The 24,900-nt window shown below is 41.1% G+C and overlaps 1 pseudogene; it reads left to right on the forward strand.

The window, feature by feature from the left end:
* The first annotated feature begins 18,639 nt into the window (after positions 1-18,639).
* On the forward strand, positions 18,640-19,826 carry LOC104668706 (annotated as a pseudogene).
* The last annotated feature ends 5,074 nt before the right edge of the window (positions 19,827-24,900 follow it).

Raw genomic sequence — 24,900 nt, forward strand, 5'->3', positions numbered from 1 at the left:
GGCCACTGTGCCCTGCCTAGGTTGCATTTTCATTCTGGGAAGATTCTGCTCTTCATGGAGGCAGAGGTCGGGGAGGCAGAGGCATCCAGGTCAGTGCAGAGGGCAGGCAACACTGGTGAAAGATGAGGGGAAGAAGCCAATGATAGGTGATCACTCAGTGGGTTCATGAACACATATTGTACATACTATATATCCAGCAATACATGAATGGAGGTTTTCAAGAGATTACAAATTCTGTACTGAGCAGGTAGGACACAGAGCAAACAAGATTGGATATTAACATTAATTTAGACAACTTCATTCTTATCCATGGCATTTGAGGCCTAGGTACATTCATGCTACACAAGAATCAAGTGAGAAAATAACTATAAAAGGCTTAGTACTAGCCTAACTATATTAGGCACTTATTTTCTTTATTGCTTGCTTATACGTATATAACAGCAAGCGCTCTCTCTCTCTCTCTCTCTCTCTGTGTATATATATATACACACACACACACTCATAATATTCTAATTGACATTTTTAGGAGAAATAAAATGGCATGAAAGTTATTAAAGAGGCTAGAAAATAACAGGAAAAAGTGTACTCACTTCTAAATTAGATGAACACATTTTATCACATAAGCTTCACGAATAAAAAGCCTTGTAATAAGGTTTAATATTTGAACCTAAATTTCTTCAATAATTCATAATAGAAAAGCCTTGAAAAATATGGTATAATGCCCAAGCAGATTTATTACTTTAAAATGTAAATAAGAATATTCACTTTTTTAACCTCTCCTCCCAAATTAGCCATTTAGAAACAGTGCAGCAGTCTAGAACACAACAGTTTGCAGCCTGTATTTCACAGAGCCTTAGGGCTTCCCAAAAAAGGCATGAAAGGTGTGAAGTTGTTAAAAGGAAGCATTGGTGAAAGGTGAATGATCCCTTTACACTTTTTCTGTTTTGAGTACTATGACTCAAGGCAGGATTTCATTTGAAAAAATAATTCTGCTATTGAAGAATAAAGATAACAAAAAGGAAAGGAATAAAAGCCATCATTATAACAGAAAGATCATTGACTAGAAATCAAGACATGTGGGATGTAATCTAGCCATGTGATTTTAGGCAAAAAATTTACATTTTGAATTTTGACCTGCAAAGATTAAGAGCAACATAGCTTCTTTAATACCATTAAAGGACGCGAGAATGGATTAAGAAGTGATGCTAGTTTCAGCTTTAAAAAATTATTTGAATTTCAATTTCTTAGATATGTTCAAATGACTATAATTAAAATATCTATACCAAGTATTTGCTTTTAAAATTATGTTCGGAGCAAGATGGCCGAATAGGAACAACTCCAGTCTCCAACTCCCAGCGCGAGCGACACAGAAGACCGGTGATTTCTGCATTTTCAACTGAGGTACTGGGGTCATCTCACTAGGGAGTGCCGGACAATCGGTGCTGGTCAGCTGCTGCAGCCTGACCAGCGAGAGCTGAAGCAGGGCGAGGCATCGCCTCACCTGGAAGCGCAAGGGGGAAGGGGGATCCGTTTTCCTAGCCAGGGGAACTGAGACACACAACACCTGGAAAATCGGGTAACTCCCACCCCAATACTGCGCTGTAAGCATACAGGCATTCCAGGAGAATATATCCCACACCTGGCCGGGAGGGTCCCACGCCCACGAAGCCTCCCTCACTGCTAACACAGCAGTCTGCCGCGATCTATCCGCAAGGCAGCAGCGAGGCTGGGGGAGGGGCGCCCGCCATTGCTGAGGCTTAAGTAGGTAAACAAAGCCGCTGGGAAGCTCGAACTGGGTGGAGCTCACAGCAGCTCAAGGAAGCCTGCCTGTCTCTGTAGTCTCCACCTCTGGGGACAGCGCACAGCTGAAGACCAACAGGGGAAGTAGCGGGAGCCGGTGCAGACGCGAACGACTCTGTCTGACAGCTTTGGGGAGAGCCGCGGATCTCCCAACGCGGAGGTTGAGATCTGAGAACGGACAGACTGCCTGCTCAGGTGTGTCCCTGACCCCTGAGTAGCCTAGCTGGGAGAAATCCCCCACTAGGGGCAGTCTGACACCCCACACCTCACAGGGTGGAGTACACCCCTGAGAGGACACTTCCAAAGGAAGAATCAGACAGGTACACTCGCTGTTCAGCAATATTCTATCTTCGGCAACCTCTGCTGCTGATACCCAGGCAAACAGGGTCTGGAGTGGACCTCAAGCAATCTCCAACAGACCAACAGAGAGTCCTTCTGACTGTCAGAAGGAAAACTATCAAACAGGAAGGACACCTATACCAAAACCCCATCAGTTCGTCACCACCATCAAAGACCAGAGACAGATAAAACCACAAAGATGGGGAAGAAGCAGGGCAGAAAAGCTGGAAATTCAAAAAATAAGAGCGCATCTCCCCCTGCAAAGGAGCGCAGCCCATCACCAGCAACGGATCAAAGCTGGTCAGAGAATGACTTGGACGAGAGGAGAGAAGAAGGCTTCAGTCCATCAAACTTATCAGAGCTAAAGGAGGAATTACGTACCCAGCGCAAAGAAACTAAAAATCTTGAAAAAAGAGTGGAAGAATTGACAGCTAGACTCATTAATGCAGAGAAGATCATAAACGAAATGACAGAGATGAAAACCATGACACGAGAAATACGTGACAAATGCACAAGCTTCAGTAACCGACTCGATCAACTGGAAGAAAGAGTATCAGCGATTGAAGATCAAATGAATGAAATGAAGCGAGAAGAGAAACCAAAAGAAAAAAGAAGAAAAAGAAATGAGCAAAGCCTGCAAGAAGTATGGGATTACGTAAAAAGACCAAATCTACGTCTGATTGGGGTGCCTGAAAGTGAGGGGGAAAATGGAACCAAGTTGGAAAACACTCTTCAGGATATCATCCAGGAGAACTTCCCCAACCTAGTAGGGCAGGCCAACATTCAAATTCAGGAAATACAGAGAACGCCACAAAGATACTCCTCCAGAAGAGCAACTCCAAGACACATAATTGCCAGATTCACCAAAGTTGAAATGAAGGAAAAAATCTTAAGGGCAGCCAGAGAGAAAGGTCGGGTCACCCACAAAGGGAAGCCCATCAGACTAACAGCAGATCTCTCGGCAGAAACTCTACAAGCCAGAAGAGAGTGGGGGCCAATATTCAACGTTCTTAAAGAAAAGAATTTTCAACCCAGAATTTCATATCCAGCCAAACTAAGTTTCATAAGTGAAGGAGAAATAAAATCCTTTACAGATAAGCAAATGCTTAGAGATTTTGTCACCACCAGGCCTGCCTTACAAGAGACCCTGAAGGAAGCCCTAAACATGGAAAGGAACAACCGGTACCAGCCATCGCAAAAACTTGGCAAAATGTAAAGACCATCGAGGCTAGGAAGAAACTGCATCAACTAACGAGCAAAATAACCAGTTAATATCATAATGGCAGGATCAAGTTCACACATAACAATATTAACCTTAAATGTTAATGGACTAAATGCTCCAATTAAAAGACACAGACTGGCAAACTGGATAAAGAGTCAAGACCCATCAGTCTGCTGTATTCAGGAGACCCATCTCACATGCAGAGACATACATAGGCTCAAAATAAAGGGATGGAGGAAGATCTACCAAGCAAATGGAGAACAAAAAAAAGCAGGGGTTGCAATCCTAGTCTCTGATAAAACAGACTTTAAACCATCAAAGATCAAAAGAGACAAAGAAGGCCATTACATAATGGTAAAGGGATCAATTCAACAGGAAGAGCTAACTCTCCTAAATATATATGCACCCAATACAGGAGCACCCAGATTCATAAAGCAAGTCCTTAGAGACTTACAAAGAGACTTAGACTCCCATACAATAATAATGGGGGACTTCAACACTCCGCTGTCAACATTAGACAGATCAACGAGACAGAAAGTTAACAAGGATATCCAGGAATTGAACTCATCTCTGCACCAAGCGGACCTAATAGACATCTATAGAACTCTCCACCCCAAATCAACAGAATATACATTCTTCTCAGCACCACATCGCACTTATTCCAAAATTGACCACATAATTGGAAGTAAAGCACTCCTCAGCAAATGTAAAAGAACAGAAATTATAACAAACTGTCTCTCAGACCACAGTGCAATCAAACTAGAACTCAGGACTAAGAAACTCAATCAAAACCGCTCAACTACATGGAAACTGAACAACCTGCTCCTGAATGACTATTGGGTACATAACGAAATGAAAGCGGAAATAAAGATGTTCTTTGATACCAATGAGAACAAAGATACAACATACCAGAATCTCTGGGACACATTTAAAGCAGTGTGTAGAGGGAAATTTATAGCACTAAATGCCCACAAGAGAAAGCAGGAAAGATCTAAAATTGACACTCTAACATCACAATTAAAAGAACTAGAGAGGCAAGAGCAATCACATTCAAAAGCTAGCAGAAGGCAAGAAATAACTAAGATCAGAGCAGAACTGAAGGAGATAGAGACACAAAAAACCCTCCAAAAAATCAATGAATCCAGGAGTTGGTTTTTTGAAAAGATCAACAAAATTGACAGACCGCTAGCAAGGCTAATAAAGAAAAAAAGAGAGAGGAATCAAATAGATGCAATAAAAAATGATAAAGGGGATATCACCACTGACCCCACAGAAATACAAACTACCATCAGAGAATACTATAAACACCTCTACGCAAATCAACTAGAAAATCTAGAAGAAATGGATAATTTCCTGGACACTTACACTCTCCCAAGGCTAAACCAGGAAGAAGTTGAATCCCTGAATAGACCAATAGCAGGCTCTGAAATTGAGGCAACAATTAATAGCCTACCCACCAAAAAAAGTCCAGGACCAGATGGATTCACAGCTGAATTCTACCAGAGGTACAAGGAGGAGCTGGTACCATTCCTTCTGAAACTATTCCAATCAATAGAAAAAGAGGGAATCCTCCCTAACTCATTTTATGAGGCCAACATCATCCTGATACCAAAGCCTGGCAGAGACACAACAAAAAAAGAGAATTTTAGACCAATATCCCTGATGAACATTGATGCAAAAATCCTCAATAAAATACTGGCAAACCGGATTCAGCAGCACATCAAAAAGCTTATCCACCATGATCAAGTGGGCTTCATCCCTGGGATGCAAGGCTGGTTCAACATTCGCAAATCAATAAACGTAATCCAGCATATAAACAGAACCAAAGACAAGAACCACATGATTGTCTCAATAGATGCAGAAAAGGCTTTTGACAAAATTCAACAGCCCTTCATGCTAAAAACGCTCAATAAATTCGGTATTGATGGAACGTACCTCCAAATAATAAGAGCTATTTATGACAAACCCACAGCTAATATCATACTGAATGGGCAAAAACTGGAAAAATTCCCTTTGAAAACTGGCACAAGACAGGGATGCCCTCTCTCACCACTCCTATTCAACATAGTGTTGGAAGTTCTGGCTAGGGCAATCAGGCAAGAGAAAGAAATCAAGGGTATCCAGTTAGGAAAAGAAGAAGTCAAATTGTCCCTGTTTGCAGATGACATGATTGTATATTTAGAAAACCCCATCGTCTCAGCCCAAAATCTCCTTAAGCTGATAAGCAACTTCAGCAAAGTCTCAGGATACAAAATTAATGTGCAAAAATCACAAGCATTCTTATACACCAGCAACAGACAAGCAGAGAGCCAAATCAGGAATGAACTTCCATTCACAATTGCTTCAAAGAGAATAAAATACCTAGGAATCCAGCTTACAAGGGATGTAAAGGACCTCTTCAAGGAGAACTACAAACCACTGCTCAGTGAAATCAAAGAGGACACAAACAAATGGAAGAACATACCATGCTCATGGATAGGAAGAATCAATATCGTGAAAATGGCCATACTCCCCAAGGTTATTTATAGATTCAATGCCATCCCCATCAAGCTACCAATGACTTTCTTCACAGAATTGGAAAAAACTGCTTTAAAGTTCATATGGAACCAAAAAAGAGCCCGCATTGCCAAGACAATCCTAAGTCAAAAGGACAAAGCTGGAGGCGTCACGCTACCTGACTTCAAACTATACTACAAGGCTACAGTAACCAAAACAGCATGGTACTGGTACCAAAACAGAGATATAGACCAATGGAACAGAACAGAGTCCTCAGAAATAATACCGCACATCTACAGCCATCTGATCTTTGACAAACCTGAGAGAAACAAGAAATGGGGAAAGGATTCCCTATTTAATAAATGGTGCTGGGAAAATTGGCTAGCCATAAGTAGAAAGCTGAAACTGGATCCTTTCCTTACCCCTTATACGAAGATTAATTCAAGATGGATTAGAGACTTAAATGTTAGACCTAATACCATAAAAACCCTAGAAGAAAATCTAGGTAGTACCATTCAGGACATAGGCATGGGCAAGGACTTCATGTCTAAAACACCAAAAGCAACGGCAGCAAAAGCCATAATTGACAAATGGGATCTAATTAAACTAAAGAGCTTTTGCACAGCAAAAGAAACTACCATCAGAGTGAACAGGCAACCTACAGAATGGGAGAAAATTTTTGCAACCTACTCATCTGACAAAGGGCTAATTTCCAGAATCTACAAAGAACTCAAACAAATATACGAGAAAAAAACAAACAACCCCATCAAAAAGTGGGGAAAGGATATGAACAGACATTTCTCAAAAGAAGATATTCATACAGCCAACAGACACATGAAAAAATGCTCATCATCACTGGCCATCAGAGAAATGCAAATCAAAACCACAATGAGATACCATCTCACACCAGTTAGAATGGCAATCATTAAGAAGTCAGGAAACAACAGGTGTTGGAGAGGATGTGGAGAAATAGGAACACTTTTACACTGTTGGTGGGATTGTAAACTAGTTCAACCATTATGGAAAACAGTATGGCAATTCCTCAAGGATCTAGAACTAGATGTACCATATGACCCAGCCATCCCACTACTGGGTATATACCCAAAGGATTATAAATTAGTCTACTACAAAGACACATGTACACGTATGTTTATTGCGGCACTATTCACAATAGCAAAGACTTGGAATCAACCCAAATGTCCATCTGTGACAGACTGGATTAAGAAAATGTGGCACATATACACCATGGAATACTATGCAGCCATAAAAAAGGATGAGTTTGCGTCCTTTGTAGGGACATGGATGCAGCTGGAAACCATCATTCTTAGCAAACTATCACAAGAAGAGAAAACCAAACACCGCATGTTCTCACTCATAGGTGGGAACTGAACAATGAGATCACTTGGACTCGGGAAGGGGAACATCACACACTGGGGTCTATCATGGGGAGGGGGGAGGGGGGAGGAGGGAGGGATTGCATTGGGGAGTTATACATGATATAAATGATGAATTGATGGGTGCTGACGAGTTGATGGGTGCAGCACACCAACATGGCATAAGTATACATATGTAACAAACCTGCACGTTATGCACATGTACCCTAGAACTTAAAGTATAATAAAAAAAAAAAAAAAAAAAAAAGAAATATTATATAAAACTTGGAAATACACGGAAAAAAGTCAAGCCCAAAAAAAAAAAAAAAAAAAAAAAAAAAAATAAAATAAAATAAAATTATGTTAATATTTAATACCTTGCCTATCAATAAAAGTTACTATTTATTGAAGTATTATTTCATTTAATTTAATTCTTCCCAGAACCCTATGAGTTGCTATTATCTCCATTTTATTAATAAAGGACAATGAAACTCTGAGATATTCAACGACTTGCCAAAATTAATTGTTTTCCAGACCTTTATAAGCCATGAGTCTTTCCTTTCTACCCCACAGGCAGCCTTCTTTTAGGATCATTTTGGACCAGTGGTGGAATTTATTTGTGGAATCAATGCCTGAGTGTCAAGGATACTTTGGGTTTCTGTAATTTAATGAATCAGTGTCTATTGGAATCAGTCTTAGCAAGAACATATACATGATGACCATACCGTCAAGGTTTTCTTGAACAGACTCCGTTCCAAGTGTTTTCCACCTGCTTTATTAAAGTATAATTGAGAAATAAAAATTGTATGTATTTACAATGTACAATATAATGGTTTGATATCTGTATACATTTTGAAATTATCAAATCAACCTTATTAGCATGACCTTTATCTCACATACCTATTTTTTTGTGATGAGAACTATTAAGATCTAATTTCTTACTAATTTTCAAGTATACAATACATTTTAATGAATTATAGTGATTATACTATACAATAGATCTTCAGAATGTATCCGTCTTAACTGAGAGTTTGTACCCTTTAACTAGCATCTCCCCTCTTTCCACGCCCACAACCCTTGGCCACCACCATTCTATTCTCTGCTTCTATAAGTTTGACATTTTTAGACTCCATATACAAGTGAGATAATGAATTGCAACTGTTTCTCTCCATTTGTTCACTAAAGGCAGAAGTTCATTAAATATAACTTGCTTGGCTAGATAAGTGGGAGAGCAGAGCTGAGATTCAGACCTCAATCAGGTTCAAATAGCTGTGCTATTAATATTTGGCTTCCCAACACTTTCTTATCCAGTGAGTTTTAACACACCTCACTGTCAACACTTTAATTCCAAAATAGTAATCCAGTTACAAAAATCAAACTAAAAGGATCTTAAGACATTGAGTTTCTTCCTCTCCTTTTCAGCACTTGACTTGTTTAAATGCTGCATCATTAATCCTGACAGAGATCTTATGTCTGAGCAACTTCTAAACTATTCAGTAACTGTATTAACTCATTCTCTAAATTGTGGTGTCTGGATTAATGAGGCATATTTCTATGTACATAGAGTTATGTACAAATGCTGTGCATCAATAAAATACATTTATACAATTTATTAGGCTTGCTTATTCTTGGGTTGTTTGTTACTGGATAAATTACATTAAATGATGACTACTCTCACTAGTTGAGTTGACAATAGGAAGATGAACATCTTTGCAACATAGTTCAAAGTTATAACATTCAGTCAATCACACTGTTTATTGTTACTTTAATTTCGCTTCTGAGATGGTAAGTTATTTTTCCTGATTGTTAATCCAATATTATAGCTGGGTCTGAACTCTCACAGATCCCCTAAGCTTAAATATTTAATATATTAGGCTGGTTAAAATGCAAAATGGCTGAGCTACAGACTTCCAGCCTAATGCTGCAGTTTAGATTTTCTTCTTCCTTTTTCCCCCTGTATATTAAACATCACAGCAGCGTCCTGTTAACATTTGGTGTTTATTGGTTATGGGGTTTCTGTTTTACAGTGAGAGAAAAACTCTGCACACCACTAGGTACACAGCAAAAAGACTGCTATAATGAAACATTTTATAATTGGGTTGTATTTCATGATATCCAAAACTGACATAGGAAGAATTAGAGTTCAGACAGTTACCCTCAAAATTCAGAATTGGATCAGTTACTAGTGCTGCTAACATTCCCTTACCTTATTCATTTCCAAAATGATTATAAATATATATTATTATGGTAGCTGTCCTCCAAAGAGCCTAAGGCACTTTGCACAGAATAATTCTCTCCCTGCCTCTGGGAAAAGGGGAGGAAGCTTACCAGAAACTGCTCTCACTCTAGTTCTATTCCATAGTCTCAATGACCTAAGTACTATAATGGAAGATCTGGATTTCCAACCCCATAGGCCAATGGTTATGCATTAAATCAAACATATTACAGTACTATATAATTACATGAACCTGATAGACTGAAAAGTAAGATATTTATTAATATTATTAAATGTTTCAGGAAAAGTAGTTTTGCATGAGTGTTTAAAAGCTTGGGTTCTCTTTTCAGACTATCTGAATTTGAATTCAGGGACCAGAACAAATAGCTTTGGTAGATTAATTACAGTGAATATAGATGAGCTCATGTCTCTCTCTCTCTCACCCCTTGTTTTCCCTTCGTTATTCCCACTTCTCCCTGTTTCTTTATAAGGAACACTATGAAGAAACACTCTACCGTGCATCACAGTGGAGCTGGTGCAGCATTCCAGTGACCATAAGGCCACTTAACTTCTAATTGCAGCTCTTTATCCCAATTCATTGCATAATTCTGCTTCAGTACAATAAGGGGGTTGGGCTAGGCCACTAAATGTTTGTTTGCTTTCGGACTACGTGAGAATAAATTTAACATGGTTTTTCTTCATTCTGAACCTGTGCTACCCATTCAGCTACCTACTTAAACAGGCTCTGGAAATATTGCTCACCTGCGTTCCCACAGAATCCTCACATTTTTGTCTGGGAATGAATAGCAAAGAAAACGCATTATTTTTATAAATTGTGGGTGAATCAGGCTCTTCCAGTTGTAGAAAATTTTGTAATTTAAATCAAATTAAATTTAATATGCATTAGTTTTTAAATTTAAGGAGTATGCTCCTTCTAGTGCTTAAAAAAAATTGTAACTTAATTAAATGCATTCACATTCCTGTCCCAAGTCTGAACAAAATTCTAATTCTGGAACTATCTTTATATGTGTATGTATATATTATTAATATCAAAAGTGATATCCTTACTTTTGGGTTTTTTTTTTTCAGCCTGTGATTAAGTTTTACCGAAATCTCTAGCTGTCATACTTACTTCTATTGTTTAGCTGTATCTCTTTCAGCTTTCTTTCCACTATCTTTTATAAATGATCCTTAAGAATGAAATATTATTAATGCTGTGTTATTAGACTGAAGGCAGCACAATATTTCATAGGCATGTCTTATAATGAATGAAATACAGCCACACAGAGATGTCCACAAAACAAGCACATAACATAGAAATGTATTCATAATGAAGATAGAATACTGAACAGGAATTCTACTAGCTATATTTTGTGATTTTGCTTTTCCTTTTGCCACTAACCTGGTATAAATGATTTAATGTTGTGTCTCGATCTTCCATTTGTAGAGGAAAACCAATAGCAAACCTGTTTAAACTGCAAGATGAGAGTTGGTGCTGCACAACTTTGGCATTGGTAAATCATGTTCTTAGTAAACCTGAAAACAGTCTGAATCTTGAAGCAGTTAAACTTGGGGATAATCATTTACTTTATCTAAAAGATATATCATTCATTTGTGGAACTCCACACTATGAGTGTCAGTGGACACATATATGAAGAAATATATTGTGGACAAGTATAGGGGACAAAAGTATAGAAATATATTACACAACAAAGCAGAAGATGATGTGTGCCTTAACACTAGCCTCAAGTTCTACAGAAATTGAAAGGTAGAAGGCTCAAGGGACAATTTCACTATGTCGCTAGCAATGTAATCAGAATAACCTGAATTGGCAAATTAAAGGGGTCAATTACCAAATATCAAATACTGCAAAAAATTAGGTGATATTGTACTTTCCTGAAGATCCTTCTTGAGATTATATGGGTTACATGTTGAATGGCTATGTACTTTATCTTTCAAAACAGGGACGGTTTTGAGAGTGAAAGAAGATCTATTAATTACTCTGGATAACAGGTATAAACTAGGACTATCTTGGGCTATCTGGGATGTAGTGTTAACTTTGAAACTCAACAGAGTTAGAGACATTAATATACTTGTAAGCTAACAAATTAGCCTGCCACTGTATGTCTGTATATGTGCATAATGTATGTGTGTATGTACATATTTATGTGTGTGTGCATGCATTTACACTCTAACAGAAATATGAGACCTCTAGTTGGATCAGAAAATAGATCTCTTATCTCTCGTAATAGAGCATCTTTTGTCAATTTCCACACCCCATTCCCCATGTGGCAATTTTGCGAGAGCCAGATATACCTGCACAGGTGGCACAAGAGAGAACACCACATTGTGAAACTCAGAACTTACATAGGGCAGCTGGCATGCCTGCACATCCTCTTTGCTGGGGAGAGAAAGAAAGAGTTAGAGAGATAGATAGAGATTCTTTTTCTCTGGAATGTGAGCCAATCCTATCTGGGAACAGAAGGGGAAGTTGTCTACTTCATCACCTTCACCACTCTGGAATGTAAATGAGTGACTCCCAGGAGCTAAATTTCTATGGGTCTCTGGAGGTATCTATCTTTAAGACTGCTATTCAGTTATCTGTTTTTGTTTGTTTGTTTGTTTGTTTTGCTTTTTTGTTTTGCTTGTCGCCCAGGCTGGAGTACAGTGGTGTAATCTTGGCTCACTGCAGCCTCCGTCTCGGGTTCTAGCGATTCTCCTGCCTCAGTCTCCTGGGTATCTGGGGTTAAAGGCATGTGCCACCACGCCTGGCTAATTTTTGTATTTTTGGTAGAGACAGAGATTTGCCATGTTGGCCAGGCTGGTCTCGAACTCCTGACCTCAAGAGATCTGGCGGCCTTGGCCTCCAAAAGTGCTGGGGTTACAGGCGTGAGCCACCATGCCCAGCCTCAATTATCTGTTAACCCAGGTGACTGTGCGCTTTGCTCAGAAACATTATAGTATTTATGAAACACTGTCTGCCAACTAGTCTCTCACCCTAGTTGAATATCACTGGGTGCATGACTATCTTTTCAAAACCAAAGACAATTACAGTTAATTTCAGAATTTTCAGTGAAACCTAATGCTTCCCTAGGTTTCTCAGATAGCCTGTTTGGGGCTAATTTATGTATTTATATCTGAATTGCATATCCAGAGTGAATCCAGTTGAATTCCCCACAGATTTCTGGAATGAGAAACATAGGCATTAGGTCATTTTTGGTAATAAACTACAGAAATCTGATTTGAGCTAGCTTACGCCCCCAAAATGGAATTTGTTATAAAGCCATTGGGTGTCAGAAAACCTAAGGGAAAGATGAGCTGAAAGGAAGGATTCTGCTTCCCTGCATCTTTTTCCTGTGTTTCTTCCTCATTCTTCTGTCTCATTGCAGATCAGCTCCCTTCGTGTCTCTGTCTATAGGGCTTAATATGAAAAATAAAGAATACTTTTGTTTCAAAAAGTCATAGCATAGCTTTTAATGCATATTTTACATATCTCTCTGTCTTAGGCTTTGTGGCAAGAAACAAAGATTCAATCAAATTACTTTGGGCTATTTGTGCGATAACAAGGGAGATCCTGTGGAGCTTAAAATAGCAAGATTCATGGGTTTCCAGATAGGCAGAATCTGACACTGAGTCAGAAACTGAACTGGGTTAACTTTTAGCCCCTAGGAAGTTAGATTTTGTTCATCTTTTGTGTTTAACATAACTCAGAAACACACTCTGTACTTTGGTGCTACCCAACAATAGCCACATTACCACGAGACCGTCTTTCTGACCATTCCCACCCGAGCACCCTGGCCTCCCTTTGTATGTTTCCAGCTTCTGGGAAGAACTACTCAAGTCTCCTTTTAGTGGCATCTTTAGGATTTCTGTATGGCTGAGGCTCAAGGCAGGCATGAGGTTTGAAAAGGGCATTAAAATTATGTTTTCATTATTAATAAAATTGCCTACTTTAAGGAACTGAGGTGGGGAGTGATAAGGATTATGGAGCAGGAGTGAGTCTCTTTCCCAAGCCAATGTCAGGTCTAAAAATGTACATGTTTCTGAAAGAGAAAATCTGATTGGAATAGAAAGTGTCTGTCATCTCTGTTTAGGCAGAGCTTTTGCACTGCCTTCAAGTCTTGTGATCTCTCCCTGACCTAATCAGGAATGTCCAGACAGGCATGGTCACATGGCATAGCTCAGGATTATTTCCACAGAAGGAGCTGCCTGGACCGTATTACCCAAGGTTCCCATATCATCGCCACTGGTGTTCCTCTGATTAAAGCAGAGGGAAGCTTATTTGTAAGAGCACCAAATCATAGACTTGAACCCCAGCTCTGTGGTTTGAAGGGCTGGTGACTTTAGACAAGTTATTTCCTGTCTATGAGGCTCCGTTTTCTTGTGTTTGAGATGGAGATACTGACCCCAACTGAGAAAAGTAGCGAAGACGAAATGAGACAGTGTATATAAAAGAATTATGTGGTTGGTAAAGCCTTTTGAAAATAAAGGGTTAACATTTGCAATGCTGTAAAACTTTCAGAATACTTGGCTAATATTAATAATTAAATAGCCAACACTTCCTGAATGCGTCTGCTCCAAAAACTTTGTGCATATTATTTTAATTAGTCATAATTACTCTATGGGGTACATACTATTATTGTTTCTATTTTCAGATGACAAATCTAATATACACAGAGGTTAAGTAACTTGCCCAAGGTCACACGGCCAGTAAGTAAAGTTAGGACTTAAACCAGATAGTCTGGCTCCAAAACCAGTACTTTGTTCTACCTAGGTCTCTAAGACTCTAATGAAGTTTCATGGTAACAAACAGTACAAAAATATAAATTAATCCATAAGGTAGAAAAATCAACTTTTGTACTGTCCTAAGGAGCTAGAGATAACCTTAAGAAACTAAGATTCTTGTATGAGAAAAGAGTCTAATTTATACACAACGAATCAGGCCAAAGTTGTGCCACTTGCTGGTTTAAAAAGATTACTTTCATTTTTTTTTTTAGTTTTGTTTTCCATTTAGATTAGGAGGCTTTCCTTATTCTGTCAGAAATACTCATAGGTGTTAGTGAACACTGTTGAGTGTGTTTCTGGATTAAAGAAGTGCTAGGCCAACAAATTAAATCTTTTGATCTTTTGTAAAGAAATAGCTCTGTAATTGTCAACTCTTTCTGTTAAGAAACTCAGTTGCCTTGAACCATAAGCGATCATAGGCCCGTACAAACATTGACTTTTTTGAATTCCACAGTTTCTAATTTCCCTAGTTAACATCTTGATGTATACATATAGATTTTCTGAAAATAACACAGAAAAATTCTACTGCTCAAAACTGGTTCCATAATAATTATGCAGCATTTTATAATTGAAAGGTTAGAAGAACAGTTATTTTTTTCTTTTTCTTTTCATTTATTTTTGTTTTAAAAAATTAATATACATTTCATATTAATGCATAGTTATTTTTAAGTTAAGGGGTCTAAATACTTTGCATGATCCTCACTGTCCATGAACATACAGTACAAAAGTAGTAAGAAAACACTAGTGACTAGTAATTCACTAGTATTGTTATTGGTTTAATAGCTAACAATCATCACAGGTTTACTATGTTTTAGGCACTGTTTTAAATGTTTTTGTATGTAATTATTTTAATCTGCACAGCTTTAAATCTTTGGGGTGACAGAGATTACTAGTTTTCCCCCCAATTTCTGTTCTCCCCTCTTGCTATAGTGATAAAGTTTTATCAAGGTATGTGGCATCCCTTGAAACTAGATGTGGCCATTGACTAGGTTCTGGTCAATGAGACTGTGAGTAGGAATGAGGTGGGAACTTCTGGATCATACTCCTAAAGGAGATGAGGACATGTTCCCTTTTTTCTTATCCTCTTCTGCTAGCTAGAATGCAGATATCCTGGTGGCAGCTGGAGTAGCCATCGTGGTCCATGAGACGGAAGCCACCTTTTGAGAGAGCAGAATAAAAAGACACAAGGAGTCAAGCTCCACAGAATCATGGTGCCACCTTAGCAGCCCTGGACTCCTATACTGAAGAGAAGCAAACTTCTATTTCATTTAAGTGGCTATTATTTTTGTTCGTATTATTATTCAGTCAAACCACTACTGTAACTACTGAAGTCGATATCATCATCATTCTCATTTTAAAGATGGATGAAGTGAGACACACAGAACTTAAGTGATGGAGTGGCAGAGCCAGGGTTTGAACCAGAGAATCTAGCTTCAGAGTCTTCCCTCTTAACCACAGCCCTCTACGTTTTTACTTTTTCTGATAAGATACCATGCATATTTGTGTTTTATTAATTTTAACATGTGATTTTCTGCCATTTGTGACTTAGGGATGGGAGGATCAGAAGTTTTTTTGTTTTTTTTTTTTTTCTTTTTGCCTTTCTGCCTTTTGTATCAGTGAAGAGGTCATGTTGAAATCAATCTGGATGTGTCTAGATTCATGTAGGGAAGGAAGGTGAGGCTGACAATGGAACCAGAAACAGGGAGGCACAAGTGATGATGTGTAGAAGATAGGGATGGGGAGGTAATGAAATGGAGACGGGAATGTGATTAAAGAGAGCCAATTTCTGCACAGCTGATATGGAAAGCAAATAACAAGTGTGTGGAAAGAGGAAGGAGATAAAGTCAGTATTTCCATATCACTGACAGATCTGGTCCCATGTCAGGTGCAATCAAGGTTGCCTGCATCTTGCAGTTGGTCCTACTAGCTGCAGGTACCCTGGGACAACAATGATCCTGCAGCCTAAAGGAATACATAATGTCCTCGAAACTTGAGTTTCAGTGTGATCTTCTCCACAGGAGTCTTTTCAGCTTTAGGCCTTCTGCGGAGGCCTCAGAGCAGCACTTCCTGAAGCTTCATTTAAAGATACTGTTTCGTTCCCCTGTCTGTCCTGGCTTCTCCTTCTGTCAGCTTTGTGGCAGCAAAGGCAAGATAACCCTTGGTATTAGAAAGGTATGATGCCTAAAATTAGAAGACTCTGAAATCATTTCAAATTGACCCCTCACTTTTCATATAGGTTGACCTAAATTTCATTTCAGAACAGAGATTCTTCCTCTCACCACATAAGTTTTGAGCATGTTTCTTCACTTTTCTCTATTTCATTTTCCTTAGGTGTGAACAAAAGACTTGAACTAAGTGAATGCTGAGGGCATTTACAGGAATAGCCTTCCATGGTTTGCCCTTCTCCATAGATTAGTATTTCCAAACCACTGAAAAAGAAGTCATAAACCATGCATTTTCTTCAATACTTCATTTCTCTTCACTGCCTCAGTTACTTAGATAATGGGACGTTTTGTGTGTTCGTGCCTTTGTCTAAGAAATCATGAAAGAGGAAGTGTCTCATTAGAAAAGGTGACTTCTATTTACTTACATTGCGACCAAGGCAAAAAGACAATTCCATCTTCAGGAAAGTGGATTTGTTCCAGGTAGAACAATGAGAAGATGTATCTGGACTCCACATTTCTGCCATCTGGGATTGCTCTCTCATCGAAAGGAGAATTTCCTAACTTCTAACTTCATAAACGTTGCTCTAGGAGAGGAGTAGTAATGACCCTCACTGACAAAGAATGCAATACAATTCAGAATATGCTTGACACAAATCATCATCAAGTTGAAAGTGCTTTACACTTGGCAAAGTGCTCTCACAGTACAAGGCCCCCTGCCCAATGTGGGCAAAACACAATGAATAAAATATGATCCCCGCTCAGAAGGGGCCTATAATCCAGGGCAGAAAATAGACACGTGCATAAATAATTCTAACTCAAGACAGACCCCATTTCTGCTTTATTAGAGCTACAAAGAAAATGCCAGCAGAACAGCAGAGGGAGAGGTTACTCCCCATAGGGTTGTAAATGAAGGTTTCTTGAAAAAAGTGAGAATGTGCCAAGGCTATTGCTAACAGCAAACATAACTGGTTACTTTACCTATTCAATTTCTTTTAATTTTTACAATAACCCAAATGAGGATGTAGAAGATGAAGAAAAAAATTGGAAAATGTAGCAAATTTGTTGTCTTATGGATACAGATAGAAGGGGTTGATGCTGCTATTCACCCCAGAGAAAACCACAGAGTTGCCTGTGTGAGAAGCATCTAGATTTTAGAGCACTTCTTATAATTGGAGAGTGTGTCCGATGACTTTTGACTTGTAGGCACATAAAGGGAATTTTATGCATGCTTCAATGTATATTTTAAGTCTGACTATACCTAAAATGCTTATCAACAGTAGTCATTTTAGTATAATGAGAATATGTGATTTTTCCTTTTATTTATTTTCCAAATACAATTTAAGGGTATGCCTTTAATAGAGACAGAAAATAAATAAAAAGAAATTAAAAATTAAAAAGGAATAGTGATAGAGTAAAAGTGAGAGTGAGACATGAAAATGTTTTTCATATATAGGTTTCTTACATTTCATTTTTTTGTGACTGAATATATTGCAGTGCTTATCTTGATCCCTGAGAGTGCATATTGTTATTAGCAGACACTGTCAGCTGGTGGAAAGAGCACAGATCCGGAGACTTAGAAAGCTTAGATTTTAATCCCAGCTGTCTTGCAAACAGGAAAAAGAAAAGAAACAAAAAAATCTTTTGGTAATATGCAGTTATGTGCGTGCCACCATCTTTCTTCTTCACTACAGGTCTGTGCTTTTTTTCTTTTTTTTTTTTTTAAAAAAAAAAAAAAAAAAAAAAAAACGGAGTCTCTCGCTTTGTCGCCAGGCTGGAGTGCAGTGGCAAGTGATGTCGGCTCACTGCAACCCCTGCCTCCTGGGTTCAAGCCCTTCTCCTGCCTCGGCCTCCCGATAAGCTGGGATAGCTGGGACTACAGGCGCGCGCCACCACTCCTAGCTAATTTTTGTATTTTTAGTAGAGATGGGTTTTCGCCATGTTGGCCAGGATGCTCTGGATCTCTTGACCTCGTGATCCGCCCGCCTCGGCTTCCCAAAGTGCTCGGATTACAGGCGTGAGCCACCGAGCCCGTCCAGTTCTCTGATCTTAATAAGCCATTTAACCTCAGCCTCAGATAGCTCATCTGTTGAGCCCTCATTTCCCTCATCAAGTGCTTGTACAACATTGACAAACATATAATCTGATATTTATGTAAAGTAGCTATTTAAAAAAAAATTTTTATGGCTCCTCCCGCGAATCTCAGCCTCTGGCACCAGGGCCGCTCCGTCCGTGCTCCGCCTCGCCATGACTTCCTACAGCTATAGCCAGTCGTCCGCCAAGCCGTCCTTCGGCGGCCTGGGCCGCGGCTCCGTGAGTCTGGGGCCACGGGTCGCCTTTTGGGCTCCCAGCATGCACTGGGGCCGGCAGCCGCGGCGCGTCCGTGTCCTGCGCCCGCTTCGTGTCTGTCCTCGTCCTCCCTGGGGGGCCACAGCGGCGTCCTGGCCGCGTCCGACGGGCTGCTGGCGGGCAATGAGAAGCTCACTATGCAGAACCTCAACGACGGCCTGGCCTCCTACCTGGACAAGGTGCGCGCCCTGGAGGCAGCCAACTGAGAGCTGGAGGTAAAGATCCGCGACTGGCACCAGAAGCAGGGTCCCGGGCCCTCCCGTGACTACAGCCACTACTACAAGACCATCCAGGACCTGCGGGACAAGCTTCTTGGTGCCACCATTGAGAACTCCAGGATTGTCCTGGAGATCGACAACGCCCGTCTGGCTGCAGATAACTTCCGAACCAAGACTGAAACGGAGCAGGCTCTGCGCATGACCGTGGAGGCCGACATCAACGGCCTGAGCAGGGTGCTGGACGAGCTGACCCTGGCCAGTACCGACCTGGAGATGGAGATCGAAGGCCTGAAGGAAGAGCTGGCCTACCTGAAGAAGAACCATGAAGAGGAAATCAGTAGGCTGAGGGGCCAAGTGGGAGGTCAGGTCAGTGTGGAGGTGGATTCTGCTCAGGGCACCGATCTTGCCAGGATCTTGAGTGACATGCGAAGCCAATACAAGGTCATGGCGGGGCAGAACTGGAAGGATGTTGAAGCCTGGTTCACCAGCCGGACTGAAGAATTGAAGCGGGAGGTCGCTGGCCACACGGATCAGCTCCAGATGAGCCTGTCCAAGGTGACTGACCTGCGGCACACCCTCCAGGGTCTTGAGCTGCAGTCACAGCTGAGCATGAAAGCCACCTTGGAAGGCACACTGGCAGAAACGGAGGCGCGCGTTGGAGCCCAGCTGGCGCAGATCCAGCCGCTGATCAACGGTATTGAAGCCCAGCTGGGCGATGTGCGAGCTGATAGTGAGGGGCAGAATCAGGAGTACCAGCAGTTCACGGACATCAAGTCGCGGCTGCAGCGGGAGATCGCCACCTACCGCAGCCTGCTCGAGGGCCAGGAAGATCACTACAATACTCTTTCCGCCTCCAAGGTCCTCTGAGGCAGCAGGTTAAGGGGCTTCTGCTGTCCTTCGGAGGGTGCCTCCTGGGTAGGAGGATAGGAACGAAGGTACTTATCCCATGCTCTTCCCCTGATCTGCCAATAAAATTTTATGGTCCAAGGGAAATATATATATGTATATGTGCGTGTGTGTGGTTATGTGTGTGTGTGTGTGTATATATATATATATAATAAAAACAATACATGCTTGTTGTAAAAATGTAGAAAACACGGCGAACTAATCAGAAATCCATAAATATCACCCGTGACTTTACCACCCAGTGAGATCCACGTTGCTTGCACTTCGTTGAATCTGCTTCCCATTTGTACTTCTGTTTCTCCATTTCTCCAGGCTAAGAAAGGTGAAAGCAGGGAATCCATCTGCCTTTATCCGACTCAGTGATCCTGGTAAGGTGAGGAGGCACTTAACGTTGTGTTGAGTGGATAAGATATAAGCATGGGTTCCTTATTCTCCCTCTCTCAGGTTTTTTTTTTTGTTTTTTTTTTTTTTTTTTTTGTTTTGTTTTTTTTTTTGAGACGGAGTCTTGCTCCAGGCAGTGCAATGGCAAGATGTCCGCTCACTGCAACCTCCGCCTCCTGGGTTCAAGCTATTCTCCTGCCTCAGTCTCCCGAGTAGCTGGGATTACAGGCACATCACCAGGCCTGGCTAGTTTTTGTATTTTTAGTAGAGACGGGGTTTCACCATGCTGGCTAGGATGGTCTTGAACCCCTGACCTCAGGTGATCTGCCCACCTCAGCCTCCCCAAGTGCTGGGATTACAGGTGTGAACCGTTGCACCTAGCCATTTCCTAATTATCTTTTTCAAAACTCTTCTTTGTGACTCAGGCTGAATTTATTCCATGCCTTAAATATAGGCCTTCTCAAAACTTGGCACCTCTTGATTTTTTTTCAGGGCCTGGCTCCTGTTTACCATTTACTCTCCCAGTTATCTTGTGAGGCTTCTAGGACAGACTTCCCCTGCTCTGGTGCATACTTGTAGAATGATAGAATGGTGGATGTAGACAGGCCCAGGGAATCTTCTGCTCTCCTCTTTAATTTCCAAGAGGGAAATCCAAGGCATCCAGAGGGAACTAGATCAAAGTTATAGAGAAGGTTCTCTGTGGAGCCTGGACTCACCTTGAAACTCCTATAGCCCCCAACCCAGAACAGAACATCTAGAACCTGATGATAGAGACAATCTTGAGATATTCCTGTCCTTGTATAGAGAAGTCAACTAGAGTTTCATTTATATCTCTCCTCCAACTTATGAAGCATTTCTTTGCTGATACAAGGTGTGATTTAGATTTTTTAGGCTTTCCTCTCCACTAACACTACAAAAAAGAGTCCTTAGGGGTCATCCTCATAGCTGTCACATCGGCTTCTGTTGACCTTAAGTTTTCCTCTCAGAATACCCTGGGGCACATCATTTGGATTCTTTCAGTCTTATTTTTCTGCTTGTAGTATTACATGTTCTGTCATCTGTACACATTTTTGTGAGCATAGTCTTTAACACAGGAATAACCAGGAAAGATCTGAAGAAGCTCAGTCAGCAGCCATGGTATGTAGAAATTCATGTTAGCGCCTGAAATTATTGTGTTCATTTTAATAGAATTGATATAGTTTAGGCATAAATCTGTATTGTTTTGGTGCTCAGCTCTACAAAAAACGTCCCCCTTACAATTATAAGAAATTTTCATGTCATCAGAAATAATCCTCTGAAGCATATTTTCGGTGTGGCAAGGCAGGGAGAGTCCATCTTCCATTCATCCTGAGTCTTCGGTCAATTGCTTCCTATGAAGACGCCAGTCGCTCAGGGATCTTGATTACAGGCTTGATTCTCAAGGCTCGGGAGTGGCTGAGCGCATTAAAACACACACTTTGGGTGCTAAACAAACCACATAGTAATTCTGGGAGAGTTTTAGAAACATTTCTGCTTTGCAAAGGGCTTCAATCACATAATCTCCCATTTTTGTTTCTTTGTTATACATTTTTTTCTAATTTAATTTACAAATTAAAACGGTATAGATTTATGGTACACAACATAATGTTTTGAAATATTCATATATTGTGAAATGGCTAAATCAAGCTAATTAGCATATGCATTACCCCACATACTTATTAATTTGTGGTGAGAAATACTTAAAATTCACTCTCAGCAATTTTCAAGTACACAATACTTTATTATTAACTATAGTCCCCATGTTGTACAATGGCAGCCTCTTCAATAAATGATGTTGGAAAACTGAATAGTACTAGGCCCTTATCTCACACTATATACAAAAGTCAACTCAAAAATAAAGACTTAAATGTAAAATCCGAAACTGTAAAGCTACTAGAAAAAAAAATTATGTTTTTAAGAATTTTTGTGCAATTTGTGTGTTATTATTTTTCAATATGGTGCAGTTCCATATAATACGTGCAGATCGTTAGTACTGTATTCAAGTGTCAGGAAATTTTAATAAAGTAAGGGGATATATATTAAGGGCCACATATCTTCAAACACATTATGCCCTTCAAATTCCTCTCAATCCCAGCAATGACCGAAATTAATTTTCATATGTAATGGGCTGTTTAAAAATAAAAGCTTTACACAAAAAAGAAAACAAATGGGAAGAATAGGGCGATGTCTCTTTTAGCAGCAGGTACCAGTTTCCACACATTGACCGTGCAACGTTAACTGAAGCAGCCGCCAACTCGCTAGCCAGGCGCGCTGGTGGGTCTCCGGCTCCCCCACTGCACCCCGCGCGCAGCGGGGGCGTTCCAGGAACCCAGGTCGGCCGGACACTACTTCCCTCCCAGTTCACCCAGGACCCTGCGCTCGCGGAGCGGGTCTCCGCGCTGGCGCCGCCCCACTGTAGCTTTCCAGCTGAGCTTTTTAGCCTCTGGTCCCCAAGCAGCGAAGTGGCGGTGGCGGCGGCGGTAGCCTAAGAGGCAGAAGGGAAGAAAGGTGCAAGGCCTGCGAGAGTTCCCCATGGAAGGAATTCCATTTTGTGCCTGCAGACCGTGAGAAGCTGGGGTCTCCCAGGGTGGAACTGCGGCACGCTCTCCTCCCCAAAGCGCAGAGGACAGGCAGCACCAGTTGCAGGAGGCACCGCGGACCCATTTCCAGCTCTCCACCAGAGTTCAGTTCGGCGGAATTCTTTTTTTTTTTTTTTTTTTTTTAGGAGTTCGAGTTCTTTATTAAACATATGTCTGTCTACAACGTACGAACATTTGTATTTCTATGTGCTAAGTAGGGAAGGACAGATGCATGGAGTTGTGAGAGAGCCAGACAGTTCCAGAAAATAGGAATCACGCATAAAACCATAGGTTCTGAGAAGACCTGGGGTAACTTCCACAGCTAGGTCTAAGTGCGGCCATCTGTGTGTGGCCAGATGCTGGCTATTGGCCAAAGAGGGCTGCCTCCCTCCACCACCCCTTAGGAGAGGAAGCTTCTGCCTCATACCTGCCAATAATAAAGTGGTATTAATAAGGTGTGGAGTGTAAAGGGAGAACTGTGAGGTTTCAAGGCCTGGGCTTGATGGACAGGGAGGAAGTGGGGGAAGAGTAGGGAGAGGCAAAGGGTCTCCCAGGTGAAAGAGAGAAAGAGGGGTCTGTTTATCTGCAGTGTGTGGAAGCCAGCCTCCCCAGAGTGTCACTGCATCGCACCCAGCTTATTGGGGCTCCCTGAACAGAATCTTAAGCGAGAATCTGGGAAAGGACTTCCCACAACTAGAGAAGATATGGCCTGTGGTGATGGATGGATGGCTGGGCCAATGCTCTGGGCTGGATTTGGTTTGTGGCCTTGTTTGGCTTGAGGTTAGGAGGCAGGATTCAAGACAGAGGCCAACAAACACCTAATCCCTGGATCTGTTCATCCACTCCTGGGTGTGAACAGGTGAAGTTTTCCCACACACCTCTTATAATCAACCAGACGTGGGGCAAGAGGGCTAGTGGTGGGAGCTGAGGACTGGAAGATGGGGTGGAAGGCTGGACTCAGGGGCAGCCTCAAGATGCAGCAGGCAGCCTAGACCCTTGGCTAATGCCAGTCTCTGCTAAGTTCAACCCTGGGGGAATTTGTCCCTAATCCCACTTCCAAGAACCCACCATTGGCCCCTCTGGTTGATGATTATGATTCACTAATTTTCTGTTTAAAACCTGCAGCATTTTCCCAATATCGGCACTTCTAAATAATTCCCCCCCTCCACCCCGGACCGTTATGGAACCTCCATGACTGACCTACCTCTCAGCCCCTTATTTATAGCGTCCTCAAATACAAGGTGTTTTAAAATCCTCAAAAACATGGCTGGCTCTTTGAACGCATTTGGGGCATCCGCTTTCTGGTATTGGTGTGTTAGACTTCTGTCAAAAATACAACTACAATGCAGTGTAAAAATACTGGTTTTTAGCCTTTTTTCCCCCAAGTAATATACAGCATGAATCACACTAGGAGCAGAGTCTGGAATTTTAACCTTGTTAATTAACATAATTTCCTCATCACGTCTGTGAGTCACGATCATGTGAAAACTGCTGAGAGTTAGAAATAAGGTACAACGCAACACACCTTTTCTAAACGGAGACCCCAACATCCTCCTCCCCACCTACTACAATTTCTCTGGGGATTAATGGGTAAGAGTTTAAAACCTATTAGTGATGGGAGCATACTCGTGAAAAAAGTTGCTAATTTGATTTGGTTCGGTGCTTTATCAATTCAACTAATTTGAAAAATAATATTAAAGATAATGCTGAAATATAACTAATGCCTTTTGCTGCCAGGGAGCAAAATCCAAGTGTGGTGTGGTTAGAGATGAAAATACAGACAATAGAAGATTGTGGGCCAGGGTAAGATGTTGAAAGAAAGGGCCTGGAGTTTGCAGCTCCCCTCCCTCTCCCTGAAGAGAAGTTCAGCTGAAGGTGTCCCGTTGTCTGCCCATCTTAGTAGGTGACATTTGGGGAGGCCCCCTTCCAGGGGCAGTGAGATTCCAAGATACCTCCTGCCAGGGTTAGCTTCCACCTAACAGTCTTTTCACTGTTCAATGCCCCTTGTTACTTCTCTTGCTAACCATAGGGCTTGGCCCATCTTCTCAGGCTTCCTG

This window comes from Rhinopithecus roxellana, chromosome 4, assembly GCF_007565055.1.
Source record: "Rhinopithecus roxellana isolate Shanxi Qingling chromosome 4, ASM756505v1, whole genome shotgun sequence".
In the NCBI taxonomy this organism is placed as follows: Eukaryota; Metazoa; Chordata; class Mammalia; order Primates; family Cercopithecidae; genus Rhinopithecus; species Rhinopithecus roxellana.